Here is a 27,315-nt window from a genome sequence, read left to right as displayed (position 1 = left end):
GCTGGGGAAGAGATGTGGATACTTCTGTTGCATTTGATCTTCTCGTTCCCACGTGAACTCAGGTCCCCTCTTAGCATTCCATCGGACCTTTACTATTGGAATGCGACTCTGTTTAGTTCGTTTAACTTCCCTATCCATGATCTCGACGGGTTCTTCCACAAAGTTAAGATTTTCATTTAGTTCGATCTCATCGAGTGGAATTACAAGTGTTTCGTCGGACAGACACTTCTTCAGGTTTGATACGTGGAATACTGGATGAACTTTGTTAAGCTCAATTGGAAGTCGGAGTTTGTAGGCTACTGGACCAATCCTTGAAATGATTTCGAAGGGTCCAGTGTACCTAGGATTTAGCTTCCCACGCTTTCCAAAGCATATCATTCCCTTCCAGGGTGAGACCTTTAGTAGTACCCGATCGCCAATCTGAAATTCCAAGGGTTTACGTCTTTTGTCGGCATAGCTCTTTTGCCTATCCCTCGAGGATTTCAGTCGTTCTCGTATTTGCACGATCTTTTCAGTAGTTTCCCTGATGATCTCTGGACCAGTGAGGGTGCTATCAGGGACTAGACCTTTTGCTAGTTGTGTGTCGCCCACTTCCGTCTAGCACAGAGGTGATCTGCACTTACGGCCGTAAAGGGCTTCAAATAGAGCAGTATTGATACTAGTATGATAACTATTGTTATAAGAGAACTCAACCAAAGGTAAGTGAACATCCCATGCTTTACCAAAGTCGATTACACATGCTCGCAACATGTCTTCCAAGGTTTGGATCGTTCTTTCGCTCTGTCCGTCAGTTTGGGGGTGATAGGCAGTATTCATGTCCAATCTTGTTCCCATGGATTTTTGCAATGATTGCCAGAATCTAGACGTGAATCTGCTGTCTCTATCCGAGATGATAGACATTGGCACTCCATGAATTCGTACGATCTCTCGGATGTAGATTCTTGATAGCTTTTCCATTTTATCAGTTTCCTTGATCGGTAGGAAATGAGCGGACTTGGTTAATCTATCGACGATTACCCAAATAGTATCTTGGCCACCCTGAGTTTTGGGCAGTTTCGTTATAAAGTCCATGGAAATTTGCTCCCATTTCCACTCAGGAATTTCAGGTTGTTGGAGTAGTCCTGAGGGTTTCTGGTGTTCTATTTTGATCTTGGCGCAAGTCAAACACCTGCTCACATATGTAGCGATCTCTACTTTCATGTTTGGCCACCAGTAGAGTTGTTTGAGATCTTGATACATCTTGTCTGACCTAGGGTGTACGGAGTATGGAGTCTTGTGTGCCTCGCTCATAACTACCTCTCTAAGTCCACCAAACTTGGGCGTCCATATTCGGTTCATGAGGTAGCGTGCTCCGTCACTCTTGATTTCTAAATTCTTGTCCATTCCCTTAAGGGTCTCACCTGTCACGTTTTCGGGTTTTAGGGCCTCTATTTGAGCTTCCTTGACTTGTGTCGACAGGTGCGAATGGATTCACATGTCTAATGACTTCACTCTTTGGCTAGAGTACTCCTTACGACTAAGGGCATCTGCCACGACGTTAGCCTTTCCTGGATGATAGCGAATCTCACATTCGTAGTCGTTGAGCAATTCGACCCAACGTCGCTGTCTCATGTTCAACTCCTTCTGGTCGAAGATGTGTTGTAGGCTCTTGTGGTCTGTAAAGATAGTGCATTTGGTACCATATAGGTAGTGTCTCCAGATTTTAAGAGCGAAGACCACCGCCCCAAGTTCTAAATCATGAGTGGTGTAATTGACCTCATGCGTTTTCAGTTGTTGTGAAGCATATGCAATAACCTTTCCCCTCTGCATTAGTACACAGCCCAACCCTTGCTTCAAAGCATCGCAATACACCACAAAATCTTCGGTCCCTTCTGGGAGATAAAGGATGGGCGCACTGCAAAGGGCCTGTTTCATAGTCTGAAATGCAGCATCTTGCTTTTCTCCCCAATCGTAGGTCACACCTTTCTGTGTTAAGGCGGTAAGAGGCTTTGCGATGCTAGAGAAATTCTGGATGAACCTTCGGTAATAACCAGCAAGACCTAGAAATTGACGAATTTCTGTTGTTGTAGTTGGCGCAGACCAGTTCTTAATAGCCTTGATTTTTGATGGATCCACGTGGATTCCTTCCTTGCTGACCACGTGACCGAGGAAGTCCACCTTTCTAATCCAAAATTCACATTTTGAGAATTTTGCATATAGTCTCTCAGTCCGTAACGTCTCTAAAACTTGCCTTAGATGTTGACCATGCTCTTCTTTATTCTTTGAATAAATGAGTATGTCGTCTATGAATACTATCACGAATTTATCCAAGAATGGACGACATACCCGATTCATTAGATCCATGAACACGGCCGGGGCATTGGTTAGTCCGAACGGCATCACTACGAACTCGTAATGTCCGTATCGTGTTCGGAAGGCCGTCTTGGGAATATCACTCTCCAGGACTCGCAGCTGGTGATATCCCGACCTCAGATCGATCTTGGAGAAGTAGTTGGCTCCTTGGAGTTGGTCGAATAAGTCATCGATTCAGGGTAGGGGGTATCGGTTCTTGATGGTAAGTTTGTTGAGTTCTCGGTAGTCGATGCACATTCTGAATGATCCATCCTTCATTTTCACGAACAGTACGGGTGCTCCCCATGGCGAGAAGCTCGGCCTGATGAATCCTTTTCCAAGTAGTTCATTCAGTTGGCTGGATAGCTCTTGCATCTCTGCCGGGGCTAATCGATAGGGTGCTTTGGCTACTGGGGTAGCTCCAGGAACTAGATCGATTCGGAACTCAACTTGTCTCGCGGGTGGTATTCCCGGAAGGTCCTCGGGAAAAACGTCGGGAAAATCGCGTACGTCGGGCACACTCTTGATGTCTTGGACTTCGCGTTTCACATGTACAACATGTGCCAAGAATGCGTGACACTCCTTGCGTAGGCATTTCCGAGCTTGGATACTTGAGATGATACGAAGAGTGGTACTTGGTTTGTCGCCCAAGACAATGAAAGTTTCGTCGGTCGGCAGATTAAGGCGAACGGCCTTATCGTAACATAGAATGTCCGCATGATGAGAACTCAGCCAATCCATGCCAATGATGACATCGAAACTCTTAATCGAGACTGGCATGAGGTTGATTGAAAAGGGATTATCGTTTAAAGTTAGGGTGCAGTTTAAGTATATCTCCTTAGTGCCTTCGGTTTTCCCGTTGGCCATTTCTACTATGAATGGTTCACTTAATGATTGTGGTATTGATTTTAGCAGGCCTTTAAAGTCGTGACTCACAAAACTCCTTTCCGCTCCACTATCAAACAAAATGCATGCATACGAGTTATTGAGAAGAAACATACCCGTAACAACAGTAGGGTCCGCAATGGCTTCATCTTGTCCCATTGCGAAAACTCGCCCCCTTCCACCGGTATTCTGGTTGTTTGCCTTTGGGCAGTCCCTGCGGTAGTGCCTCGTGTCTCCGCACTCAAAGCAGGCGCGGCTTACCCCGGTATTAGTAGTGGGGACGGATGGTTGGGTTGGCCCTTTGCAATAGCGGGCTGTATGTCCCTTCTTATTAAACTTGGTGCATTGAAGGTCAGGGCAAGGACCGTGGTGGTGGAAGCTGCATCGGTTGCATTTAGGAAGTTTCCCATTATATGAGCTTGTGGGGCAGGGTTCACAGGTACAGTCATAGCGTGGGTCGCTATTACTTGTTGTTTCTTGGGGTTTTCCTGGAGAGTTTGTCCCCTCCTTTTGTTCCAAGGTCTACTCTGGCCCTGAGCCTCCCTAGGTGGATTTGCGGTTGTTGAAATGATACTGGGTTTTTCTCCATGGTCGATGAGTCGTTGAGCCAGGCGTTTAGCGCTGTTGTAGGTAACAGGGCCGGAAGCTAGGACATGCCCTTGAATCTGGGGTGACAACCCCCAAATGTACCTTTCAACCTTCTTTGATTCTGGGTTGACCATGGTAGGGCACAGTGCAGCGAGGTCGTTGAACCTAGCTGTGTAGGTGACTAGGTCAGACCCAATCATTTTCAGATTCCAGAGCTCCTGCTCCAGCTTTTGCACTTCGCCCCTTGGGCAGTATTCTTCCAGTAGTAGAACCTTTAGATCGTCCCAACTCATGGCGTTGGCGACAGTGAGCGTCACTGAATTCACATGGCTTTTCCACCAAGTGAGGGCTCGATCCACGAAAGTGAAAGCAGCGAACTTGACTTTGCTTGCTTCTAGGCATGAGTAGATCTTGAAGACCGTTTCGGTCTTCTCAAACCATTGCATTAGTGCAATGACTCCCCTAGTTCCATTAAAAGTTTTTGGCTTAGCGTTAGAGAACTCCTTGTAAGTACATTCTCTTCATTGACCATGAACAGTGCCATGATTTGGATGATTCGTGCTGCTTCCCGCCCCTCCATTTCCGTGAGAGTTTATTTGCGAGAGGGCTGCAGTTACTGCTGCTGTGATAGCAGCCTGGACCATGGCTGGATCATAAGCTGGTGGTGGAGGTGGTGGTGGTACCGTGCCCGGCCTGGGCCTTAGGTTTGGACGAGGAGGCATCGTGCTGCTAAAAGAAAAAAAAATATGGAAAATTTTATAAGTTTTGGCAGTTCAGAGTTGAATGATATTGACTTAACTTCTAATAGTTCTAAGAAGTTGGGTTTGACTGACACAATGTTTTGAGCTTGAAAGTAAAGTTTGAATAGATGTACCAATGAATCGAACGATTTGCGCATGATTAACAACAACAAGAAAGGGGGTATACCCTTATATATATTAAACATATAGTTATGTTACAGCGGGGTCTAGACAGAATTTCTTGGCCTTTCTAAAGGCCTCCGATTATAGAACAATTTAAAGAAAATAATACTTTTATCCGAAGTCCTAATTTATCACAAAATTTGAGAGTTGGGCAAGTACTACTTGCGGTGCGCTTTACGTTTGGAGCTCGACTCCGTGTCGGACTGCTTCGACTCCATGAGGCGTCTATCAAACGCAGCTTGTTGTTCTCTTAATTCTGTGAAGGCCGCATTTGCTTGTGCTTGAAATGCTTCGGCGCGAATGTGGATGTCATTCTGCAACAACTCTAGGCGGTTGATATCGGCCGTGTGGATTTGTACTTCCACATTGACCTCTCGGATTCGGTTAGCTTGCACTCCGGATTGATAGCACTGGTTGGCGAGTTTGCCAACCATGACCGGAAGTGCGCGGTCGGCTGATCCCCCGCCTCTCACATCATAGAAGTCTCGGCACATGCCGTAAGGAGGGCGTAAGCTTTGTTGTTGGCTCCAATGATGGAGGTGACTTCCCCACACTGAAGTGGGTCCTTGGAAATTCCTCACGTGGACGGGAGATTGTGGGATTGGTGGATTTATAATTTCTGGCTCCGAATCCGTGCCAGAGTCATCCCCTCCCTCCAACTCTATAGGCTCTTCGTCTTCTTCAGGATCTTCTTCAATCCACCCTCCATTACCTTGGTTGGGGTAGTAGGGGTCATTGGGGTGATGGAATCCCGCCATTTAGACTGTACGAGAATAGAGTTAAAAGTTTACTATAAGCTAGAGCACATGAAACTTACCCTTAAGTTTAATGGTTGACGGCACTCGAATACTCCCTCAATATTCTTTAGCGATTTGCTTTTGGTAAGTTTTAAATTTGTTGTCCATTACAGACACTCCTTGGCATACGTTAGTCGGCTCTTGGACAAATATAGTTGATCAGGCTATATTCTTCCCAGTTCCGATTACATGTCCCAAGGCGTACCTGTGCTGCAAAACTTATTTATAATACTTCTAAAGTTATTTACTATGAAACTGTTATTAGTATAAAAATGAGTGCGTGCTTACCTTAAAACTAATTAGTTTTACTTTCAAAAGTATGAATTTTTCTCAGAGTGTTTTTGCCCAGTTGAGTTTATAGTTGTATATCAAAAAGGAATGGTTTTGATATACTTAATTCCCTATAAACAAAGCTCTGATACCAATCTGTCACACCCCCAAACCAGAACGGCGGAAACGTTCGGGGGCGGGGGACGTCATATTCAGTATCATAACAGTTCATAGAAAGGAAAGTAAACACCACCATATATATTAAAGTTTCCAAGATGTTTACATAATTGTATTCGTTACATGTTCAAAAGATAAATACATAAACATCATCCAAAAGAAGTAATTAATGCCAGCGCGTTAATCCCAAAAGTTGATTCCCAAACCTGCTTAGCGGTTCCCTGAGAATACAAGTTATTTCAAAGAAAAAGTGTCAACAATTAAGTTGGTGAGTTCATAAGTAGTTTAGAAAAATTGGATGCCATTCCAAAATGGGTGTATATTTTCTAGAAAACGCAGCATTTCAAATGTAAAGAGTTGTGATTTGTTGTGTTGAAAGTGAATGTATTAGATCTAGAAAATCCCATATTTTCTCTAATGGTTGAGATACGAGTTGTTGTGTTTTCCAAGAAAACCGTTATTTTCTTATAAAAGTACAAAATGCATATAAATATTCGTGTTATAAGTTGTAAATAATTGCACCAGGAAAATCCCTTATTTTCCTATTAGTTGTTTGGTTTGTATGCAGGAGAAACCCTTATTTTCCTAATATAATTGGCAGTCTCTAAGACTGAAAATCGCAAGAAACCGACGTTCTCAAAAGTTGTCTCATAGTTTTATATAGTAAAACTATATGAAGATCGCATTTATTAGATGAAGAATAGTTTTAATAGCTACTCGTTCATAAAAGCATAATACCATAGTAATTGTATATCCGATGAGTTTTATAACCATACTAAACATAATATGCCTGTAACGACGTTCTTCAGGCGTCGCAGCGTTATGACAACTGTCACCCCAAAAGACGGACTGTAGCTAACAGTCAGGGCGCGGGATCATGACTTCCCGTATAGATCTATACACATTTGACACGTTCTCCGAACGGGAGACTCTGGTTATAGACAGGACTTGCAGCATTACTTTCTAATAAAGAAAAGTAACGTTTGAAGATATACACGTCTCATGGATTCTCAATTAAGCCCGTATTAAAGTGATAGTTTTCTATGCAAAGTTTATCCCTTTTTCACAATGTTTGACAAAGCAAAATCATTAGTTTTTAGAATGTATAAAACGACTTAACAATGAAAGTTACTTTGAAATCATTATATACTTTGTATAATGTCTGATGCACGCAAAGTATGACAAGAGTTTTCCACAATAGTAATGAGTTCCAAGTGATTTATTCGATAAAACACGTGAAGTGAAACTTTATAAAATACACGATAATAACCGTATGTTTACTTGTATTCCCCCCCCCCCCCCCTAAAAGAGTATAAAAGCATTAAAAATGTATTTAAAGTGTGTTTGAAAGGGGTATGAACTCACTTGAAAGTTTGAAGATAGCAAGGTGGAAAACCGGGCAGAGTTTCGTCTCGGGAAATGGATTTTCCTCGGAAATCTCGGGATTCCTCGGGAGAAAAATCGACCTTCGGGACTTGCACAAAATGACAAGGGCTTCGGGGTAGTGCGAGCACGGAAAACGAGGTAAAACGCAAGAAAAAGGAGAGAGAATGGGCCATTTTCCCGGGAACCCTCGCATGCTATTTATAGGGGGGCCTGAGAGGCCACGTACGCGGGGCGTACGCTCGTACGCAGCGCGTACGTGTACGTCATGCGTGACCGAAGCCTCGACTGCCTCGGCCTCGGATGGGACGCCTCAGGCAGTCGGGTCGGATGGGACGGGTTGGGTCGGGTGCCTCGCATAGGGCGACATGGACGGTTTGAGGCCAAGTTCCTCGGGTACGCGGGGCGTACAGGAGTACGCAGCGTGTACCTCGGATGAGGACGCTGACTCCCCTTCGGATAATACCGAAGTTTTATAAAAAAAAATATATAAATTAATTATCAAACATCGAAAATTCATATCTCCTTCATACGAACTCCGTTTTTGACGTTCTTTATATCCCCGCGAAGGTGAGACTACGATCTACAACTTTCATTTAGATTTCGTTGGCAAATTCTGGAATTATTTTTATTATTTATTTATTAAAATGATGTGATTAAGGAATTTCTTTAAAAATTCATAACTTATTCATACGATGTCCGATTTGAGCGTTCTTTTTATGCACGTTTGTAGTTTAACGATATCTACGACTTTCATTTAGACACCTAAGGTCGGAAAGTGTTTTATTGAAACTTTGCGTTTTTACGCAAATTCGCATTGCTGGTTTTTGTCGGAAAACTTAGAATGAGCATAACTTCTTCGTTATAACTCGGATTTCTGTGTTATTTATATGTTTGGAAACATTACGACGATAACTACCACATAATGTACTCCAAATAGAGTTTTTGAATACTTCATTTTTCGATGATATTCTATTTCCTTTCTTAAAGAGGTTACTGGACTCGATTTTTACTGACTTTAAATAACGGGTTGTTACAATCAGGGCTCCCCAGCGTTAACTGCTTGGCCTAATAAATCCCTTATCTAACAGCTCATGCAGTTGTGTAGACAACTCCTGCATCTCAGGAGGAGCCAACCGATATGGTGCCTTGGCTATCGCAGCCGCACTGGGGACCAGGTCGATACTCAAATCTACCTGTCTCTCCATAGGTAACCTAGGAACCTCCTCTTGGAATATATTCTCATACTCTCGCAGCACCGGTACATCACTCACGGCTGCCTAAACCGCCTCCTGGGTATCCATGAAGTAGGCAACATACCCTACGCAACCCTATTGGAGGTAGCACCTAGCCCTCGCTACTGGTATAAAGCTGGTCTACATTGGGGCCTCTCGCTCTGAATTACTAACTCTGCCACTCTTGGGGTCCTGACTCGAACCAACTGTTACGCGCAGTCGATCACTTCTCCATTGGGGATCAACCAATCCATGCCTATAATAACCTTGTTCCTTTGCAACATAATGGGAACCAAGTCTACCAGGTAGCTCTCCTCATAGAGCCTCAAAACACAATCCATGAAAACCTCTGCAGCTCGTACTGATCGGTCGTTCACAATATCGACCTCTTAAAGGCAATCCAACATGCCCGAAGACTCAGAGAACCTCTTGCTAAGGGCAAGAGAGAAAAACTATCGGGTAGCCCCCAAATCGAACAACAACTGAACCGAGATACCATTCAGATTGAACGATCCTAGACAGCACAAAACATAAACGTAAATATTAGAAAAAAACATACATGTCACCACATCGGGTGTGACACGTGCATCCTTAGCGGTTAACTAGAAGGCTCAACTCCTCACCACTGGAGTATCTGTCTTTCCCTGTCGGCCATCTGTAATATATAGGGTCGCTGGCGTTGGAAGTATAGTATTGGAAAATAATTAAACAACTATGAAACAACCCAAAAATACGACCCAAAAATTTCGTTTTTCGATATAATCAAAACCATAATCAGAGTGTCATATAATAAAACCATACGTGATGTATTCCAACATAATAGAAAACACTGTGCGGAAACTGTATCATACTACGGCAAATCAAAACAAACTAAATCAATCCCAGGCTAAAAGCTAAAGCTGTGGTGTGTGCGATGCCGTCACCCCGAGCTCTTCCCTTTGCTTGCGGAAGTACCTGAAACCAAAACTGAAACTGTAAGCACGAAGCTTAGTGAGCTCCCCCCCCCCCCCCCAAACTACCACATACCATACAATAACATATAAACACATATTGGGCCTTGCCCACTGCATCGGGTCGAAGCCCGGAAACTGCATCGGACCGAAGTCCGGAACTGACCGAGACCTTGTCCCCTGCATCGGACCGAAGTCCGGAACTAACTGCATCGGACCGAAGTCCGGAACTAACTGCATCGGACCAATGTCCGGAACTAACTGCATCGGACCGAAGTCCGGAACTGACTGATTGAACATGGCATAGCATAACACATCAACTAGCGTAAACACATATACGTCATACTACATCGGGCCGTAGCCCGGAACACATAATACTTAACGCATAAAAAATAGCACACAAATCCTGTTCGAGCCACGAAGGCATCGAACATACTAGCTACTGCATCGGACCTAAATCCGGAAACTACTGCTAACTGGACGGGCCGGCATTGTGGCCTTAGACCCGTTCCTACTGGAAGGAAACTCACCTCGTAAACTACTCTTTTACCCTTGGTCAAAGTTACTCTCATTTGGACTGACTTGCCGAGTTGGGCCACCCAACTCGCCGAGTCCTACTCTCACTTTTCACTCTTACTCGCTGCTACTCGTCGAGTCTGGCATCGACTCGACGAGTACCCTCTTGATCCAAGAACTCAGACAATCTTCATCCGACTCGCCGAGCCGGATGAACAAACTCGACGAGTTGTTCTTGATCTTAAGGAGATTGCCTTGGACTCGCCGAGTTGATGAACAACTCGCCGACTCCCTCCATCACTGAGTTTACCCTCAACTCGCTGAGTCCACTCTCTAGCTCACTGGGTTCACTCGACACTGGTAAAAATGAAGGAATCGGGAACTCGCGACCCAACTCACCGAGTCGTTCTTCCCAACTCGCCGAGTTGCCGCCATGCAACATATTTTTACTCGATTTTGTTTGAATTCAACACATACAATTGATAGATCTGGGTCCAATAAGCTGATTTACCACGTAAAGTTTGCAACTTTACGTGCACAACCTCATGAATAAGGGAAATAAGGCTAAAAGATGCACAAAATGGGTAGATCTATGGTTAATATGCAAAGTAACTCCAAAAAGACAGTAGATCTGGGCTCTACAACACCCCATCATTCAGATCCAAAGATATTTCGACTTATTAAAACCTTCATGCAAACATAAGGCTTGGAACAAGCATCAACTAGCTGTTAGGAGAGCTCTAATGGATGTTTAAAGCATATAACAAGAAGGAAACTCCGAAAATACCTCAATTAACTCAGATTTGCCCTTGGATCTTTTCACTACAACTCTTCTCCTTGCTTCTTTCTTCTTCTCCTTCTTCAAACCTTCACAAAATGGCACAAAACAATTAGCTCACACAAGGGAGGATTAGGGTTCTTTCTCACAGTGTTCTCAGGGTGAGGGAGGCGAGAATGGTGGCTATAAGGTGGTTTAAATAGTGGGCAACCCGGGGATTTAGGGTTTCACCCAGACGGATGGACTCGCCGAGTCAGGGATATGGACTCGCCGAGTCCCCGGCTCACGCGTGCTCGAAGTCGCGACCCTACTCGGCGAGTCAGGCTAGAACTCGCCGAGTCCCTCTTGAAAACTTACAACAATTACTAATGAATTAACGTACCGGGAACGGGTCGTTACAATTCTCCCCCACTTGTCTCTGATACCAACTTGAAACAACCCAAAAATACGACCCAAAAATTTCGTTTTTCGATATAATCAAAACCATAATCAGAGTGTCATATAATAAAACCATACGTGATGTATTCCAACATAATAGAAAACACTGTGCGGAAACTGTATCATACTACGGCAAATCAAAACAAACTAAATCAATCCTAGGCTAAAAGCTAAAGCTGTGGTGTGTGCGATCTCATCTCCTCCTCAGCCTCCCACGTCCATTCAGACCCCTTCCGGTGCTGCCACTGCACCTTTACTAGCTGAATTACCTTGTTCCTCAAGGTCTTGATCTTCCGTTCCAGAATCGCGACCGGTCTCTCAATATAATTCAGGCCGCTATCAACCTGGATATCCTCTAAGGGAATGACTGCCGTCTCATCCACCAAACACTTCCTTAACTGCGACATGTGGAAGGTGTTGTGTATCTGACTAAGCTCCTCAGGAAGATCTAACCGATAAGCAACCCGACCCACCCGGGCCAAAACCCTAAAAGGACCAATAAATCTGGGGCCCAACTTGCCCCTCTTCCAGAACCTGATGACACCTTTCCAAGGTGAGACTTTCAGAAGAACCATATCTCCCACTTGGAACTCCAAGTCCAAACGCCTCCTGTCGGCGTAGCTCTTCTGTCGACTCTGCGCAGTCTGCAGCCTACTACGGACCTGCTGGATCAACTCCGTCATCTTGAGCACCACTTCGGTGCTCCCTATGACTCGCTGACCGACCTCGCCCCAACAAATCGGGGTCCTGCACTTCCTGCCATATAACATCTCAAAAGGAGGTCGATCAATGCTCGCATGATAACTGTTGTTATACGAGAATTCCGCTAACGGAAGATACGTATCCCAACTGCCCCCAAAATCTAGAACACATGCCCTAAGCATGTCCTCAAGAGTCTGAATCGTCCTCTCGCTCTGCCTGTCTGTCTGAGGATGAAAAGCGGTGCTGAAATGGAGACAAGTACCCATCTCATCGTGGAACCGCTTCCAGAATCTGGACGTGAATCGAACATCTCGGTCCGACACCACCGATACCGGCACCCCATGACGTGCCACAATCTCCCGCACATAGATATCGGCTAACTTTTCCGCCGATATACTCTCCTGAATCGGAATAAAATGGGCACTCTTCGTCAACCGATCCACTACTACCCATATCGAGTCCACTCCACGTGCGGTCCTGGGGAGTTTGGTGACAAAATCCATGGTGATATCCTCCCATTTCCACACGGGAATGTCTAACGGCTGCATCTTGCCATGAGGTCTCTGATGCTTCGCTTTGACCTTCCGACAGGTCAAACATCTCTCAACATACCAGGCGACGTCTCGCTTCATGCAGGGCCACCAATAATCAGGTCGAAGATCTCGATACATCTTCGTCGCTCCTGGGTGTATAGAAAATCGAGACTTATGAGCCTCATCCATCAATACTTGCCATACCCCACCCCAGTACGGTACCCATATCCTCCCATGAAGCATCAACAAACCCCGACTGTCGTAATCAAATGAAGCTACTCGGCCCACTATCCTCTCACACTTCTGCCTCTCCTCCTTGAGGCCCTCCATCTGAGCCTCCTTGATCCGCTCCAACAACGGAGTGATCACTGTCATCCTCATACACAGACCTCTGATAGGGGCCGTCGACACTTTGCGGCTCAGGGCGTCGGCCACCACATTGGCCTTCCCTGGATGATAAAGGATCTCACAGTCATAGTCCTTCAGCACGTCTAACCATCTCCTCTGCCTCATGTTCAAACTCGGCTGATCCATAAGATATCGCAAACTCTTGTGATCCGTGTATATAGTACAGTGGACCCCATAAAGGTAATGTCTCCAAATCTTGAGGGCAAACACAACTGCCCCCAGCTCCAAATCGTGGGTAGGATAATTAGCCTCGTGAGGCTTCAACTGTCTCGAGGCATAAGCTACCACATGGCCTCGCTGCATCAATACTGCTCCCATACCTGTGATCGAAGCATCACAATAGACTACGAAATCCTCTACTCCCTCTGGCAAGGTAAGGATCGGAGCCTCGCAAAATCTCTGCAAAAGGATGTTCAAAGGAATGTACTTTGAGTGAGAGACATCATATCTAAGGAATTGTCTTGTAACAATCTCCGATAGAGGACTTTGTAATATCATTGGCAATAGTCTTTGTGAATTTGGTGCAGTGACATTACGAAAGGATCGTTGCATAAAGTGTTAAGATCTAGCATATTCTATAAGTAGAGAGAATTTGATATTCTTACACTTATGAAAATGGATTTGGAGTTGTGAAATGAGAATGATTGGAAATGTGTGCAATTTGTCTATTTCACAAAAGTAAGAACCATAGGTAAACATTGTGTGCATGCTAGGTGCATGGGACAAGTGTAAGAATTCAAGTAAGAAGTTGATTACCCGAAACGACAAATAATGAGTAATCAATATGGTGATAAATAAAAGGCGTTTTATTTATACTCTAAGGTTTGAGGCCATATGGGATTAGTATTATTCTTGTGTTTCACATTTGCATGTTTTGACTTCCAGAATAATTGAGTTTATTAAGAATAATCGAATTATTCGAACGGGCCACAGTCATTCATATGTTGGATGTAGATATGAATGAAGACTGTCATGAATTGGTGTGTGGATTGTCTAGAAGAGTATTAGACATAAGCAAATGTTTGCTGCAACGTTCATGAGTGCTTATGAATATGATTTGAGCATTGGATTAAACCCACGCTCACTTGGATTACTCCATGAATTGTATCACGAGTGATTAGTGAGACGATAACATATTATATTCTTGAAACCGAGATTCTGTGTGAGTTGTATCTTGCGAATCGGTTGCACATTGATAATATGTAAACGCACTAGTAACTTGGTGTTATAAAACATATTGTTGTGTGTAATTCGGTGAATGAGTGCAAGCAAGCATTGTATCAAAGTTTATCCGTTCCTTTTATCCAAAGAAGGATAAAAGCGATATCTTTGGGCCCCTCGATGTTTTAGTGATGACAAACGTAAATGCTCGGCCGGGCTAGGGCTAATTTGATTTGTTCAATTAGTCTGTCGTCATAAATCGGAAATCGAGAAGTAGTACAAAGAGAATGATTTGAAATCATATCTCATACGATATCTAGAATGGAGGAATATATGATCCCTTATCTAAGGACACGCGTATCTGATAGGATCAGAGTTGACAGCGGCTTTGGAAAGCTACGATTGAAGATCAGGATCTGAAGTCATACGCAGAATAGTTATTAGACTTATCCAAGTGGGAGACTGTTGGATTAGTGTCTAAGTCCATAACTATTTTGGTATGTACTTGACCCGATGGTGCATGGTCCTTTTGGGTTGCCTTCACCAAAGCAACTTGATTGGAGAAATAAATAAAGAGAGAGAGGTTATTATGATTTATTAATATGTTATAAGAATAATATATTAAAGGAGAAATCATATTTGCTTAATTAATATTGGTTAATAATTAATTAGGAATTAATTTTGTGATCAAGTGTAATTAATTAAACTACAGGGGCTGAATTGTAATTATTTGAGAGTTACAAAATTTGGTAATGGTTATCCTAAATATGGGTTGAACGAATTCAAGGAGATAAGGATCCTTGAAATCATCCAAAGGATAAAGGATAAGGGTTTTCAAGGCTTATCTTACGGTTGCTTTGTGGATAAGCAACTAGATAAGGATAATGACTGAAATCCTATCTCTACACCTATATAAAGACCCTAAGGCCTTAGAATTCGTGTACCTGTTCCCAAGGAGTCCTAAGGACGAATTCTAACCTCTCTCCTCTCTCTTTATACCTTCTCCATTTGCTCTTGGTGTTTTTAAGCCATTAGAGGAGTGACACTTGTGACTCTAAGCATTCCAAAATCAATTCAAGGAGGAATTAGGATTGTTATTGCTCTATAACAATCAAGGTATGTTCTTAAACCCATTCATATGTTAATATCGATTTCATATACTAGAATTAGGGTTTATAGTCTTGGATTCAAAGCATGTACAATAGAGAAACCTAGATCCAAGCATTAGGGTTTATATGAGCACATAAGATGTCTTATGACCAAAACCCATCAGTGTTATCAGAGCCCAGTTTTTGTTTCAATTGTATGAACTTGACATATTAGGGTTTATTTCCAATAAACCCTAAGAGGCTATGGTTTTTCGAGATTAGGGTTTGCAAACCCTAATTTGCAAGAGTTTTAATAAGATCTTCAAATCCTTTCCTTAAACCCTTAAATTTCGAAATCTAGGGTTTGTTATAATCCCTTGATTTTTGAAATTTGCCTCCTCCCCAGGATAAGATCCTAATTTTTAGGGATTTGGATTATCCCATATCTTGTAATTATCCTCTAATTGTTAAATATGGTAATTCAAGATCTTGCATTATCCATCCATATTTTCGAAATCTATATAGATATTTAAGGGATTAGGATAACTTAAATGTATAAATGGTAATTATCCTCATTATTTAGATAATCCCTTATGATTTAATAATTAAATTAATAGTCTAATTTAAGATAATTATTAAATCAAGAGTTTTAATATTTAAAATTTTAAATTTAAATGTCATAAATTCGAAATTTTAAGATAGATTAAAACTAAATTGTTTTGAAATGTTTCAAAACTTGCCCTCAAGTTTTGGAATTTAAAAGTTGATTAGGAATATTAAATTCTAAAACCCTAGTTTTGAAAAGTTCAAATACACCCTTATGGTTTTATTAATTAATTAAGGAGTATAATTAAAAGAGATTTAATAAATCCATAAAAGTTTAGGTTAACCATTTAATTGAATTAAAAGTGTAATTGTTAAAGTTAACCACATAGTATTTTAAAAGTATAAAATGCACCCTATACTATATATATAACATTAAAAGTCTAACATTATATATATATATATATATATATATATATATATATATATATATATATATATATATATATATATATGAGTAAAAGTCAGTCTTACCGTTAGTAGGCCTCATTCACGAAGCTGGTCTATAAGGGGTGTTTAAGGAAATTGCCTATAAAATGGCGATTGAATGGGTATCCACTCTTACCCACCGCACTCTTGACTAGTGGAGGGTCGTTAGCCGAACGGGTAGGATCGGACGAAACCTTCCATTATAAGTATAATGAAATTCAAAGTAACTAAATGTTTTTCCAATTCCCAATCTTAGTTACTTAGGCAAAAGTGAATTGATGCAATTCCATGAAATTACACTTTGTGCCCTTGCGAAGACGTTAGTGGAGCGTGTGTGGTTTATCGGCACACTAAATGGTTCTAAGAAAAGGTTGCAAATGGTGACTTAATGTTTGTCATAGTTCGGTGGAGCGTGTGTGGTTTACCGGCACATCGAACGGGTGATTGTAACATGTGAGGGCACCATGTAAGTTTGCATGGTTATTCACACCCACTTTGTGATCCTCGGCATCCCAGTCACAAACAAGAGGGGCATATCGAGATTTAAACATGCCATTGAAAGTTCAATGAATCTCAAAGGATCTAGGAGTTTTCATAGATTTAAAACTTAAATTTCTTTTTCGTTTTTCATGGTGGAAATTAGTGAATCGTCATTCACTTACCTTCAAATATTCTTCAATTAGGGTTACGGCATCCCTCTCCCGAGTTGTAGAATATTGTGTTGGGTCCTAGCCTTAGTATTTCATTTGGGTGATTTACTAAGGACTCAATCTATCAACTAACTTGAATTTGTTTTTCTCCCGTATTGTTGATGTCAAAGTTCGACAACTATGGTCTTCTCAAATTCCGTGGAACAAGCATTCCACATGAAGATGATATTCCACGATTCGATCGAGGAACAAGAAATCATGCTTCACTTCCTCATCCTCCTCCAATTATTCTCCCTGACCCACAAGATTGTAAAATTGAAAGGTTTAATATTACTCAAGCCCTGTTGGCAAGTAAACATAAAGAAGGAAAGTCGGTGTGTGCACACGTCTTAGGGATGAAGTCACACATTGATAGGTTAAGAATGAGGGGATCCGTTGTCGGTGAAGAGATGGTTGTTGATTGGGTTCTTCAGTCACTTCCTAACTCGTATAGTGAGTTCGTAAGAGAGTACTATATGATGAACCACGACGTAACCCTTATTGATCTCACCTATATGCTTATTGCTGCTGAATCAGCCATGGTTTGGCGCAATAGAAAAGCAAATTTGATTGGTGAATCTGCCTTCAAGACCTCTATGGATATAGACAATGGCAATGAAAGACATGCAATGATCGAAAATTTTGATCATAAGATAAAGGCGATGTCTGAAGTAGTTCCATGTGTTGTTCCAAAATAGTCAATTTGCTTTTATTGCCAAGAGAAGGGGCATTGGAGACGAAGTTGCCCTATTTACCTAAGAGATCTAAGAGATGGTAGAGTCAAAAGTATGACTACGCTTCAGGTAAAATCCACTATCTAACTCCGTTAAGTTCCTATTTATTGATTCTTAATACATGATGTGATAAGATTGCATTTGAATGTTTTACAGGATCGGTGAAAAGAAAGGAAGCTTGATAAGAGAGCAAGATGAATCTAATCACAAGAGATGGATCTCGATCGCATGGACTTGAAGATTGGATTTTGAGCTTAGATAGTTATGATAGAGTTGTTAGAAATTTTCCTTTTACATAGTTTTCAATAGATTTTGCATTGTAAGGACAAATGTTTTTCCGCTGCTTTTATAAATAAAATCAATTTTGTTTGACTTATTTACTTATTTATTTACTTCTTTGCAATGAAATCGTTATGAAAATTGATGTTTGCATATTTCTACAACAAATGGATATGATTCTTAATTATGTTATTTATGGAATTGTCGAGAAATTACCAAATAGGGAGAGTTTCTCGTCGCCCAAAGTTTCAGTTGGACAGAAATTTGGAATCACGCAACTCGGTTGCATGATGAATGAGAAATTTCATATTTGATAATTAGACTAATTCGTTGACAAACTGTCAAGTGAAGGACTAAGAGATCGAGTACACAAAGTTGCGTATTGATCAAGTCCACCATAAGAGTAACAAAGATATTCGTCATGATTTGCTAAAGGTTTAATAAATATGATTATACTTACATGATTAAGTGTAATTCTGAATTGATTAAAGGGTTTAGATCAATTGTGAAACGAATAAGAAGAATCAAGTAGGCAGAAAGATAAAATTTTCTCCATTCTAAGAAGAAGGGAGAGTAGATTTTATGCTTTATTATAGGTCTTAATGATTAAGAACCATGTCTCAATTGATCCTCTAAGTGAGTCTTAGTACAATTGTATGTTTAAGAAGAGGAATCAGGGATTGATGAAATGGTTAAATCAAGAAGTCTATCATACTCCGTTCCATTAACAAGTCTTAAAGTTAAGATTGTGACAATGAGTGAAAAGTATTAAAGGTTTACAACATTCATCAAATGTGGAAAGTTGTGATGTCTTGGATAAGACAAAGGCCAACTAGGACCAATTTATGAAGTGTTTTGATACAAGCTGCATTAACTCTTGAAAATTTGTTTGTCAAGAAATGTTTATTGACAAAAGAATCTTATATGTCAAGGAGTAAGTGGGAGTCTTAATGGTCTTGAAAGGTTTCAAGAACAAATCAAATAAACCTCATCAATCATCATTAGCACACGAGATAAGGTTTACAACCTATCGTAATGACATAATTTTGATTATGTGCCAATCCAATCGAGTTAATTGTGCATGAGAGTTCTATGAGTTCTCATTTTGAATGCTTAAAAGGCAAGGCACCCGAATCAATGAAAGGTACATTAATAGGAAAAGGTGAGCTGCTTAACTACTTGGAAGACATGGTGGGCAGCTGTGCTACCATAAGGCAAGAAATCAAGATTAAGAAAGTTCGGTCCATATGAGTTTGAATTTGTCATAACAAAATTTTCAAATTCACATGGATAGGAACATATACACCATTAAAATCTAAGTGTCATAAGATTTCCTCCTTCATGAAAATGATTGTGAGAAAATGCTTTCACTTAGAAAGATTTTAAGAAGATAGTGATTGTAAAGTTGCATTCTCAAATTCAATTATGGTTACGGTATCCCTTTCCATGATTTGAGTTGTGAGGTTTGGAAATTAGTCTTAATAGTTTAGACACACATATGAACTATCTAAAGCAAAGGTGTATAAGCTTAAGAGGCCTTGATAAAAGATTATCAAAGCATTAAGTATTAGAAACATGGACTTAAGAAATTCAATAGGTATTGTTTTCTGAAAGTTAAGATGTTTGTGAATACATGTCGAAGCTAGTGGGAGCATACGTGTTATGTTTTATAGTAATCATCATGATAGTGGGAGCATAAAAGTTATGATTGTATGATTATTATGGAAAGTATTGCAAGTTGGCAATATTAATTATAGAAAAACAAGAGTTATACCTTGCAAAGTCGTAAGGGTTGTAATGTTGTTTTGCTATAATTAAGGGAGAGAATATTATGATTCATTTTAAATCTAAAGGCTTAGGTTGAGAAATGTTAACAAACTTAGCCAAAGGTACATAGTGTGTTCTTAAAATTTCGATTATGATTACGGAATTCCTTTTCACAATTCGAATTTTGAGAACATAGCAAATAAAACATTATGCGTCGTGTCTCATACGCTTCGGGTATAGGATCGATTGTAAATGCTTTAATGTTTGACCATTATAAAATTTTCCAAATGTCTAGCGCATTTAGAGGGAAAAAGGACTAGAATTGGTTTTGACTAAAATAATTAAACAACTATCAAAGGACAATCGAAAGTTCGACGAGGATTGGTCGCTTGTGAGTAGTTGGAAGTATAGTATTGGAAAATATGGAAATGTTTCCATATTGGATGGACCATATCGACATCATTACAAATAGAAAAGATTCTATTAAGAATGAGTTATCATGAGGAAAATATGGAATCGTGTTCATATTAGGAAGTAAATATTGAAAATCTATGTCTAGATTAGAAACTTTTATGCAAAAGGATGTTCAAAGGAATGTATTTTGAGTGAGAGACATCATATCTAAGGAATTGTCTTGTAACAATCTCCGATAGAGGACTTTGTAATATCATTGGCAATAGTCTTTGTGACTTTGGTGCAGTGACATTACGAAAGGATCGTTGCATAAAGTGTTAAGATCTAGCATATTCTATAAGTAGAGAGAATTTGATATTCTTACACTTATGAAAATGGATTTGGAGTTGTGAAATGAGAATGATTGGAAATGTGTGCAATTTGTCTATTTCACAAAAGTAAGAACCATAGGTAAACATTGTGTGCATGCTAGGTGCATGGGACAAGTGTAAGAATTCAAGTAAGAAGTTGATTACCCGAAACGACAAATAATGAGTAATCAATATGGTGATAAATAAAAGGCGTTTTATTTATACTCTAAGGTTTGAGGCCATATGGGATTAGTATTATTCTTGTGTTTCACATTTGCATGTTTTGACTTCCAGAATAATTGAGTTTATTAAGAATAATCGAATTATTCGAACGGGCCACAGTCATTCATATGTTGGATGTAGATATGAATGAAGACTGTCGTGAATTGGTGTGTGGATTGTCTAGAAGAGTATTAGACATAAGCAAATGTTTGCTGCAACGTTCATGAGTGCTTATGAATATGATTTGAGCATTGGATTAAACCCACGCTCACTTGGATTACTCCATGAATTGTATCACGAGTGATTAGTGAGACGATAACATATTATATTCTTGAAACCGAGATTCTGTGTGAGTTGTATCTTGCGAATCGGTTGCACATTGATAATATGTAAACGCACTAGTAACTTGGTGTTATAAAACATATTGTTGTGTGTAATTCGGTGAATGAGTGCAAGCAAGCATTGTATCAAAGTTTATCCGTTCCTTTTATCCAAAGAAGGATAAAAGCGATATCTTTGGGCCCCTCGATGTTTTAGTGATGACAAACGTAAATGCTCGGCCGGGCTAGGGCTAATTTGATTTGTTCAATTAGTCTGTCGTCATAAATCGGAAATCGAGAAGTAGTACAAAGAGAATGATTTGAAATCATATCTCATACGATATCTAGAATGGAGGAATATATGATCCCTTATCTAAGGACACGCGTATCTGATAGGATCAGAGTTGACAGCGGCTTTGGAAAGCTACGATTGAAGATCAGGATCTGAAGTCATACGCAGAATAGTTATTAGACTTATCCAAGTGGGAGACTGTTGGATTAGTGTCTAAGTCCATAACTATTTTGGTATGTACTTGACCCGATGGTGCATGGTCCTTTTGGGTTGCCTTCACCAAAGCAACTTGATTGGAGAAATAAATAAAGAGAGAGAGGTTATTATGATTTATTAATATGTTATAAGAATAATATATTAAAGGAGAAATCATATTTGCTTAATTAATATTGGTTAATAATTAATTAGGAATTAATTTTGTGATCAAGTGTAATTAATTAAACTACAGGGGCTGAATTGTAATTATTTGAGAGTTACAAAATTTGGTAATGGTTATCCTAAATATGGGTTGAACGAATTCAAGGAGATAAGGATCCTTGAAATCATCCAAAGGATAAAGGATAAGGGTTTTCAAGGCTTATCTTACGGTTGCTTTGTGGATAAGCAACTAGATAAGGATAATGACTGAAATCCTATCTCTACACCTATATAAAGACCCTAAGGCCTTAGAATTCGTGTACCTGTTCCCAAGGAGTCCTAAGGACGAATTCTAACCTCTCTCCTCTCTCTTTATACCTTCTCCATTTGCTCTTGGTGTTTTTAAGCCATTAGAGGAGTGACACTTGTGACTCTAAGCATTCCAAAATCAATTCAAGGAGGAATTAGGATTGTTATTGCTCTATAACAATCAAGGTATGTTCTTAAACCCATTCATATGTTAATATCGATTTCATATACTAGAATTAGGGTTTATAGTCTTGGATTCAAAGCATGTACAATAGAGAAACCTAGATCCAAGCATTAGGGTTTATATGAGCACATAAGATGTCTTATGACCAAAACCCATCAAAAACATCACTCAGAAGTTTCATATGTTCAAAAAGATCTAAACACTGAATAGGGTGAGTGATGTAATGCCTCAATAATTTCAATTACATATCCTTAGGGAATGAGTCACCTTCATAATGATATGTAGTGAAGTTCATAATGTTAATATTGTAACAAAACAATGGCACTGGCCGCAAATACAATCTCTTTCTCTCTCTCTCTCTCTCTCCCAAATCTCTTCCAATTTCCCTCAAATCTCTTTAAAATTTTCCATACACACCAACATCATTCCATTCCTTCCTTTGTAGAAAATATCCCAAAACAGGAGTAGAAAACCCAAAAGAACTTGTCCACTTTGCAACTAGAAGCCCCACTTTGGAACTTGAAGGTTGACTTCAGAACTAGAAGCTTGATTTCGGAACTATAGGTTTGATTTCGGAACCTTATGACTTCGAAACTAGAACCTTATACTCTGGAACATGAAGGGACACTTTAGAACTCCTGTTTCAACTCCGAATATGAAGACGAATTCAGAACTTATGATTCAACTCCGGAACATGAAGGGCCACTTAGAATTCACCATTCGACTCTGGAATAAGGAGGCTGACTTCGGTCGCACTCCAGATTTTGACTATTTCGGACATTTTCTTCATTTTAAGGGATTGTGACATCCATAATTTCCTCAAACTCGTAATTTTCATGACTTAGACCATCTAAAATCCTATTTTATTCCAAATTTGAAGGGTTAGAACACATTTTCTTAAGATAATATCTAATATGATCTTTTAAAGAAATCACTCACTTGGCCACTTGTGTACCCAGTTGATTTCAGAATTACCTTGCCAAAGTAAATGTCACTTCTTATTACATCACCTTATATCATTTCCTCTCATATATAAAGAAACCCCCTAGAGATTTAATGTCATTTTCACCATTCCATACTTGTTCAACTTCACCTTCCTTCCCACAAAAGGAGCTCTCATTTCTCTCCATCTTCAGCCACGTTTTTGGAAGATAACTTAGGATATCTTCCTCATTTTGGTAAGTACTTCTTCCAAATTATAACATCCCTGCATAACTCCGTAATAACATTGAATATTTTTCACACATTTTCACATGTTAATGTTCTTAGGATCATCAAAATCTCCAAGCATCTTCAAGTGTTCTTGACTTGAAACTCTTCATCCTCAACCATCCACTCTACAAGAAATCACATAAGGTGAGTTCATACCCCTACATTTTCATGTTTTCTTCAAGTTTTAGGAGGGGAATACAAGTTATAACACCAAAACATAATCTGAACTTGAACATCAGCTTTTGATAGAAAACGTGTATCCTATTCACGAACTATTTTGGCCAACTTAAAATTAATATTTTTCAAAACTGTTCAACAAGAAAATAGCTCGGGTTTATAAGTTTCTAAGGACTAGTCGCACACATTCATACAATTATTGTATAATTTATGTTGATTTTTACAAAACTGCCTAGCATTCCAGAGTACATTTTGGACCAGTTAGTGAAAATTGACATTTTCACACTGGTTAGAAACTACTAAAATCCATAGTAAAAATTATGGACAAGGTAGATTCATTTTCTAAATTCTAAGAGTTTACGGATTCAGATTTCAACTTATGATGATTTTTCTATATTTTTACTGAAAACATGGATAGAAAAAGGTTAAACTACGAAAATGGTTTATGGTTCATTAACACTTTGTAACATGTTGATCAAAGTGTGTAATATTATAGAAATACATGTTAATTATATTTGATGCTATTTTACTTCCATGAAAAGGTATAATCACACACATATGGGGTTTTCATTAATACAAACATTTATGATAAACTATAATAGTTATAGTTTATGGTTCATTAACACTACGAACTCACTACGAAAGGTTTCACTTCCACTATAAAAAGGTTTTTTCATCCACACTACACGTAAACTCATTGAATCAAATTGTGAGTTAAAGTCTTCAAGTACACATCAATTGTAACATCCCGAAATATCAAGAGTAGAGTTGAAGGGCTAAAAGAGTAAATTGGGAAAGAGTGACTCGGCGAGTCCATGTGCGGACTCGGCGAGTAGAGTCGCGACTTGGTCGCGTGTTAAGTGGCCGACTCGGCAAGTCAGGGTAATGGACTCGGCGAGTAGGCGCTGAGTGGAGAAAACCCTAATTCTTGGGGTTGAGCCTTATATAAAGATCATTATGTTTCCCTCCCACCCTCTTTATCACCCCTTGAGCCCCAGAAACCCCTAAATCACGAAGAAGCACCATTGTTGGATGGAGTGGAGTTTGGAGAATGTATTTGTGAAGGAATTTTGGGAGATTGAAGGCTTGGAGCAATAGGGTTTGTTTGAATTCGAGTCTCATTTCAATTAGGGCATTCCTTTGAGGTAATATCTCGTTTTTTGAGCTGCTATTTCTTAGATGCATCATTTTGGGGATGTTGGAGATCATATCTTTGGATGTATTGGAGTTTAGAGGTTAGATCTGAGGTTGCTACCTCAGATCTGGAAGGGAGAAGGTCTAGAGTGCATGAAAGTCCCTGTTTGTGAGTGGTTGATGGAGTCATCTTGTCCCAAATCCTAGCCCAATGTGCAAACGGCTTAGATCTCTTTGGATTCACGTAAAGTTTGCCACTTTACGTGATGGATGGGTTGTAGGAGGCTAGATCTATGTTTTGGATCAATTGCATGGCCTGGAGTGCTTCTGAATGGATTCAGAACGGTGTTACTCGGCGAGTCACATGGGTCGACTCGACGAGTTGCTTGCAGATGGCCTGGAACTCGACGAGTTGGAAGAACAACTCGGCGAGTAGGTTGAAGATAGCCTTGGACTCGACGAGTCCATTTGGACTCGGCGAGTCTTGTCGAAGAGTCCCAAATATTCTCTGGTAGAGTCGAGAATCGGTGAGTTGAGGGATGACTCGGTGAGTCGAGTGCGAGTGGACTCAGAGTTGTTGGACTCGGCGAGTCTTGCGGTGACTCGGCGAGTTAGGTCGCAGAATTAATGAAGTTCTGATTATGGGAACTCGACGAGTCACAGAGTTGACTCGACGAGTAGGGTCAGTCAGGGGTTGACTTAGACTGAGGACTTTGATTTCGACCAAGGGTTGGTCGTTGACTTTTAGGGTTTGGTCAGCGATGTAGCCTTTGGGCCAAGAGAGAGGTAAACTAGTCTTTTACCCATGAGAGGGTGTTGTGAGAGGATTTATTCTAGTCTCGAGAGTTATATTAATGAGAATATTTGCTTTACGTGTTAGGCGGTGGCAAGTTTGAGATTCCAGTGTGGGGATATCTGCTTTCTGCTTGCCAGGTGAGTCTTCTCACTATACATTACCTTGAGTAGGTAACCAGAGTTATGTGTTCGGAGTATTTGTATACTATATGTACGTGATGTGTTGTACTGCATTATTTCTATGTGATTTATGCTGTGCATGTTTATAGAGTTGGAACCGGAAGGTTCCCAGAGTTAGAGCCTGAGGGTTCACAGAGTTTGGGTGCACGGACCCATAGAGTTATAGCCTCGAGTGGCTAATATGTGTTATGTGCGGTATTTTGGGGAACTTACTAAGCTTCGTGCTTACAGTGTTTTGTGTGATGTTTTTTTTCAGGTTTCTTTCAGTATCACGGGACAGCACCGGCTTGATTGTACACACCAGAGAAAGAGTCATATTTTGGAGGATCCTGGTTTTCTATGCAAGTGAAAATGGAGTCATGTTTTGTAAATCGACTATGAATGAGATTTTAAACAAGTGTTTCTAAGAATAAAATGATTATTTTAAATGAAAATTTTGTCTTGAAATTTACGGTGTTACAAGTTGGTATCAGAGCCTTGGTTTGAGGGATTCGGATGCGCCTTCGGGTAAATCTGGACTCAAACTGAGGAAGTAAGAAAAGTTTTAAGGAAATAATTTTCTAAAAATGAATAAGGGTTCAAAGAGGAAGCAAGAAAGAGCAGTGTGTACAATCAGCCTGAGCCCGAACGGTGATTTCCCAAAATACCCTTATATTTTTTTTTGTGTTATGAGATATTTATGATGCACCTTATGAGATAATATTGCATGCTAGAGACAGTCTAGGTATTTCATATGTTAGGACTAGAGTGGCCTGATTTGTGATGCCTTAGTCTAGGACGCGTTGTTATATGTGTTATGCTTTTGAGTATGTGATGAGTGAGAGTATCCAGTTAGAACCCATGAGGGGTAGAGTTACAGAGTTTGGTGGTACTTTCGAGGATGAGCCGAGAAGGTGGAGTTATCACAGAGAGGGAGTCCTATGTATTCTTCGATGCTCGAATGCTGCTTGCTTTGTGCTTTGTGGAACTCTCGATGATGGGAGTCAACTACCAAGTGAATATGACGATATTCAGGAGGTAGATGGCTGGCATCATTAGGAGCTCTTCAGCAGCTGATAGCAAAGAAGTGGGAGGACAACGAAAGAGCTTAGGGAGTAACCCGATCCAGGTGAGTGCGCTTGTAGAATAGAGAATTTCGTTGGGGAGCGAGCACGCGCGATGGGATTGGTGAAAGAGCAGGTCGAGCAGCTATTTAGAAGCTCTGGGATGGTCCGTGTGGAAAGTATGGGTAGATGTGGCAGGTAGTATGGGCCCGTACTACTGAAAGCAGAGGACCCATACTTGATACAGGGAGCATTCTGAAGGTTCTAATTAGCGGATTGAGGAGTGATGTTATGGTTCGGGTACCATACATCAGAGCAGATTGAGGAAGTGATGTTATGGTTTGAGTACCATACATCAGAGCCGATTGAGGAGTGATGTTATGGTTCGGGTACCATACATTAGAGCAGATTGAGGAAGTGATGTTATGGTTTGGGTACCATACATCAGAGCCGATTGAGGAGTGATGTTATGGTTCGGGTACCATACATCAGAGCCGATTGAGGAGTGATGTTATGGTTCGGGTACCATACATCAGAGCAGATTGAGGAGTGATGTTATGGTTCGGGTACCATACATCAGAGCAGATTAAGGAAGTGATGTTATGGTTCGAGTACCATACATCAGAGCAGATTGAGGAGTGATGTTATGGTTCGGGTACCAT

This window comes from Lactuca saligna, chromosome 9, assembly GCF_052625555.1.
Source record: "Lactuca saligna cultivar CGN05327 chromosome 9, ASM5262555v1, whole genome shotgun sequence".
Taxonomy (NCBI): Eukaryota; Viridiplantae; Streptophyta; class Magnoliopsida; order Asterales; family Asteraceae; genus Lactuca; species Lactuca saligna.
This window is presented reverse-complemented; position numbering follows the sequence as displayed.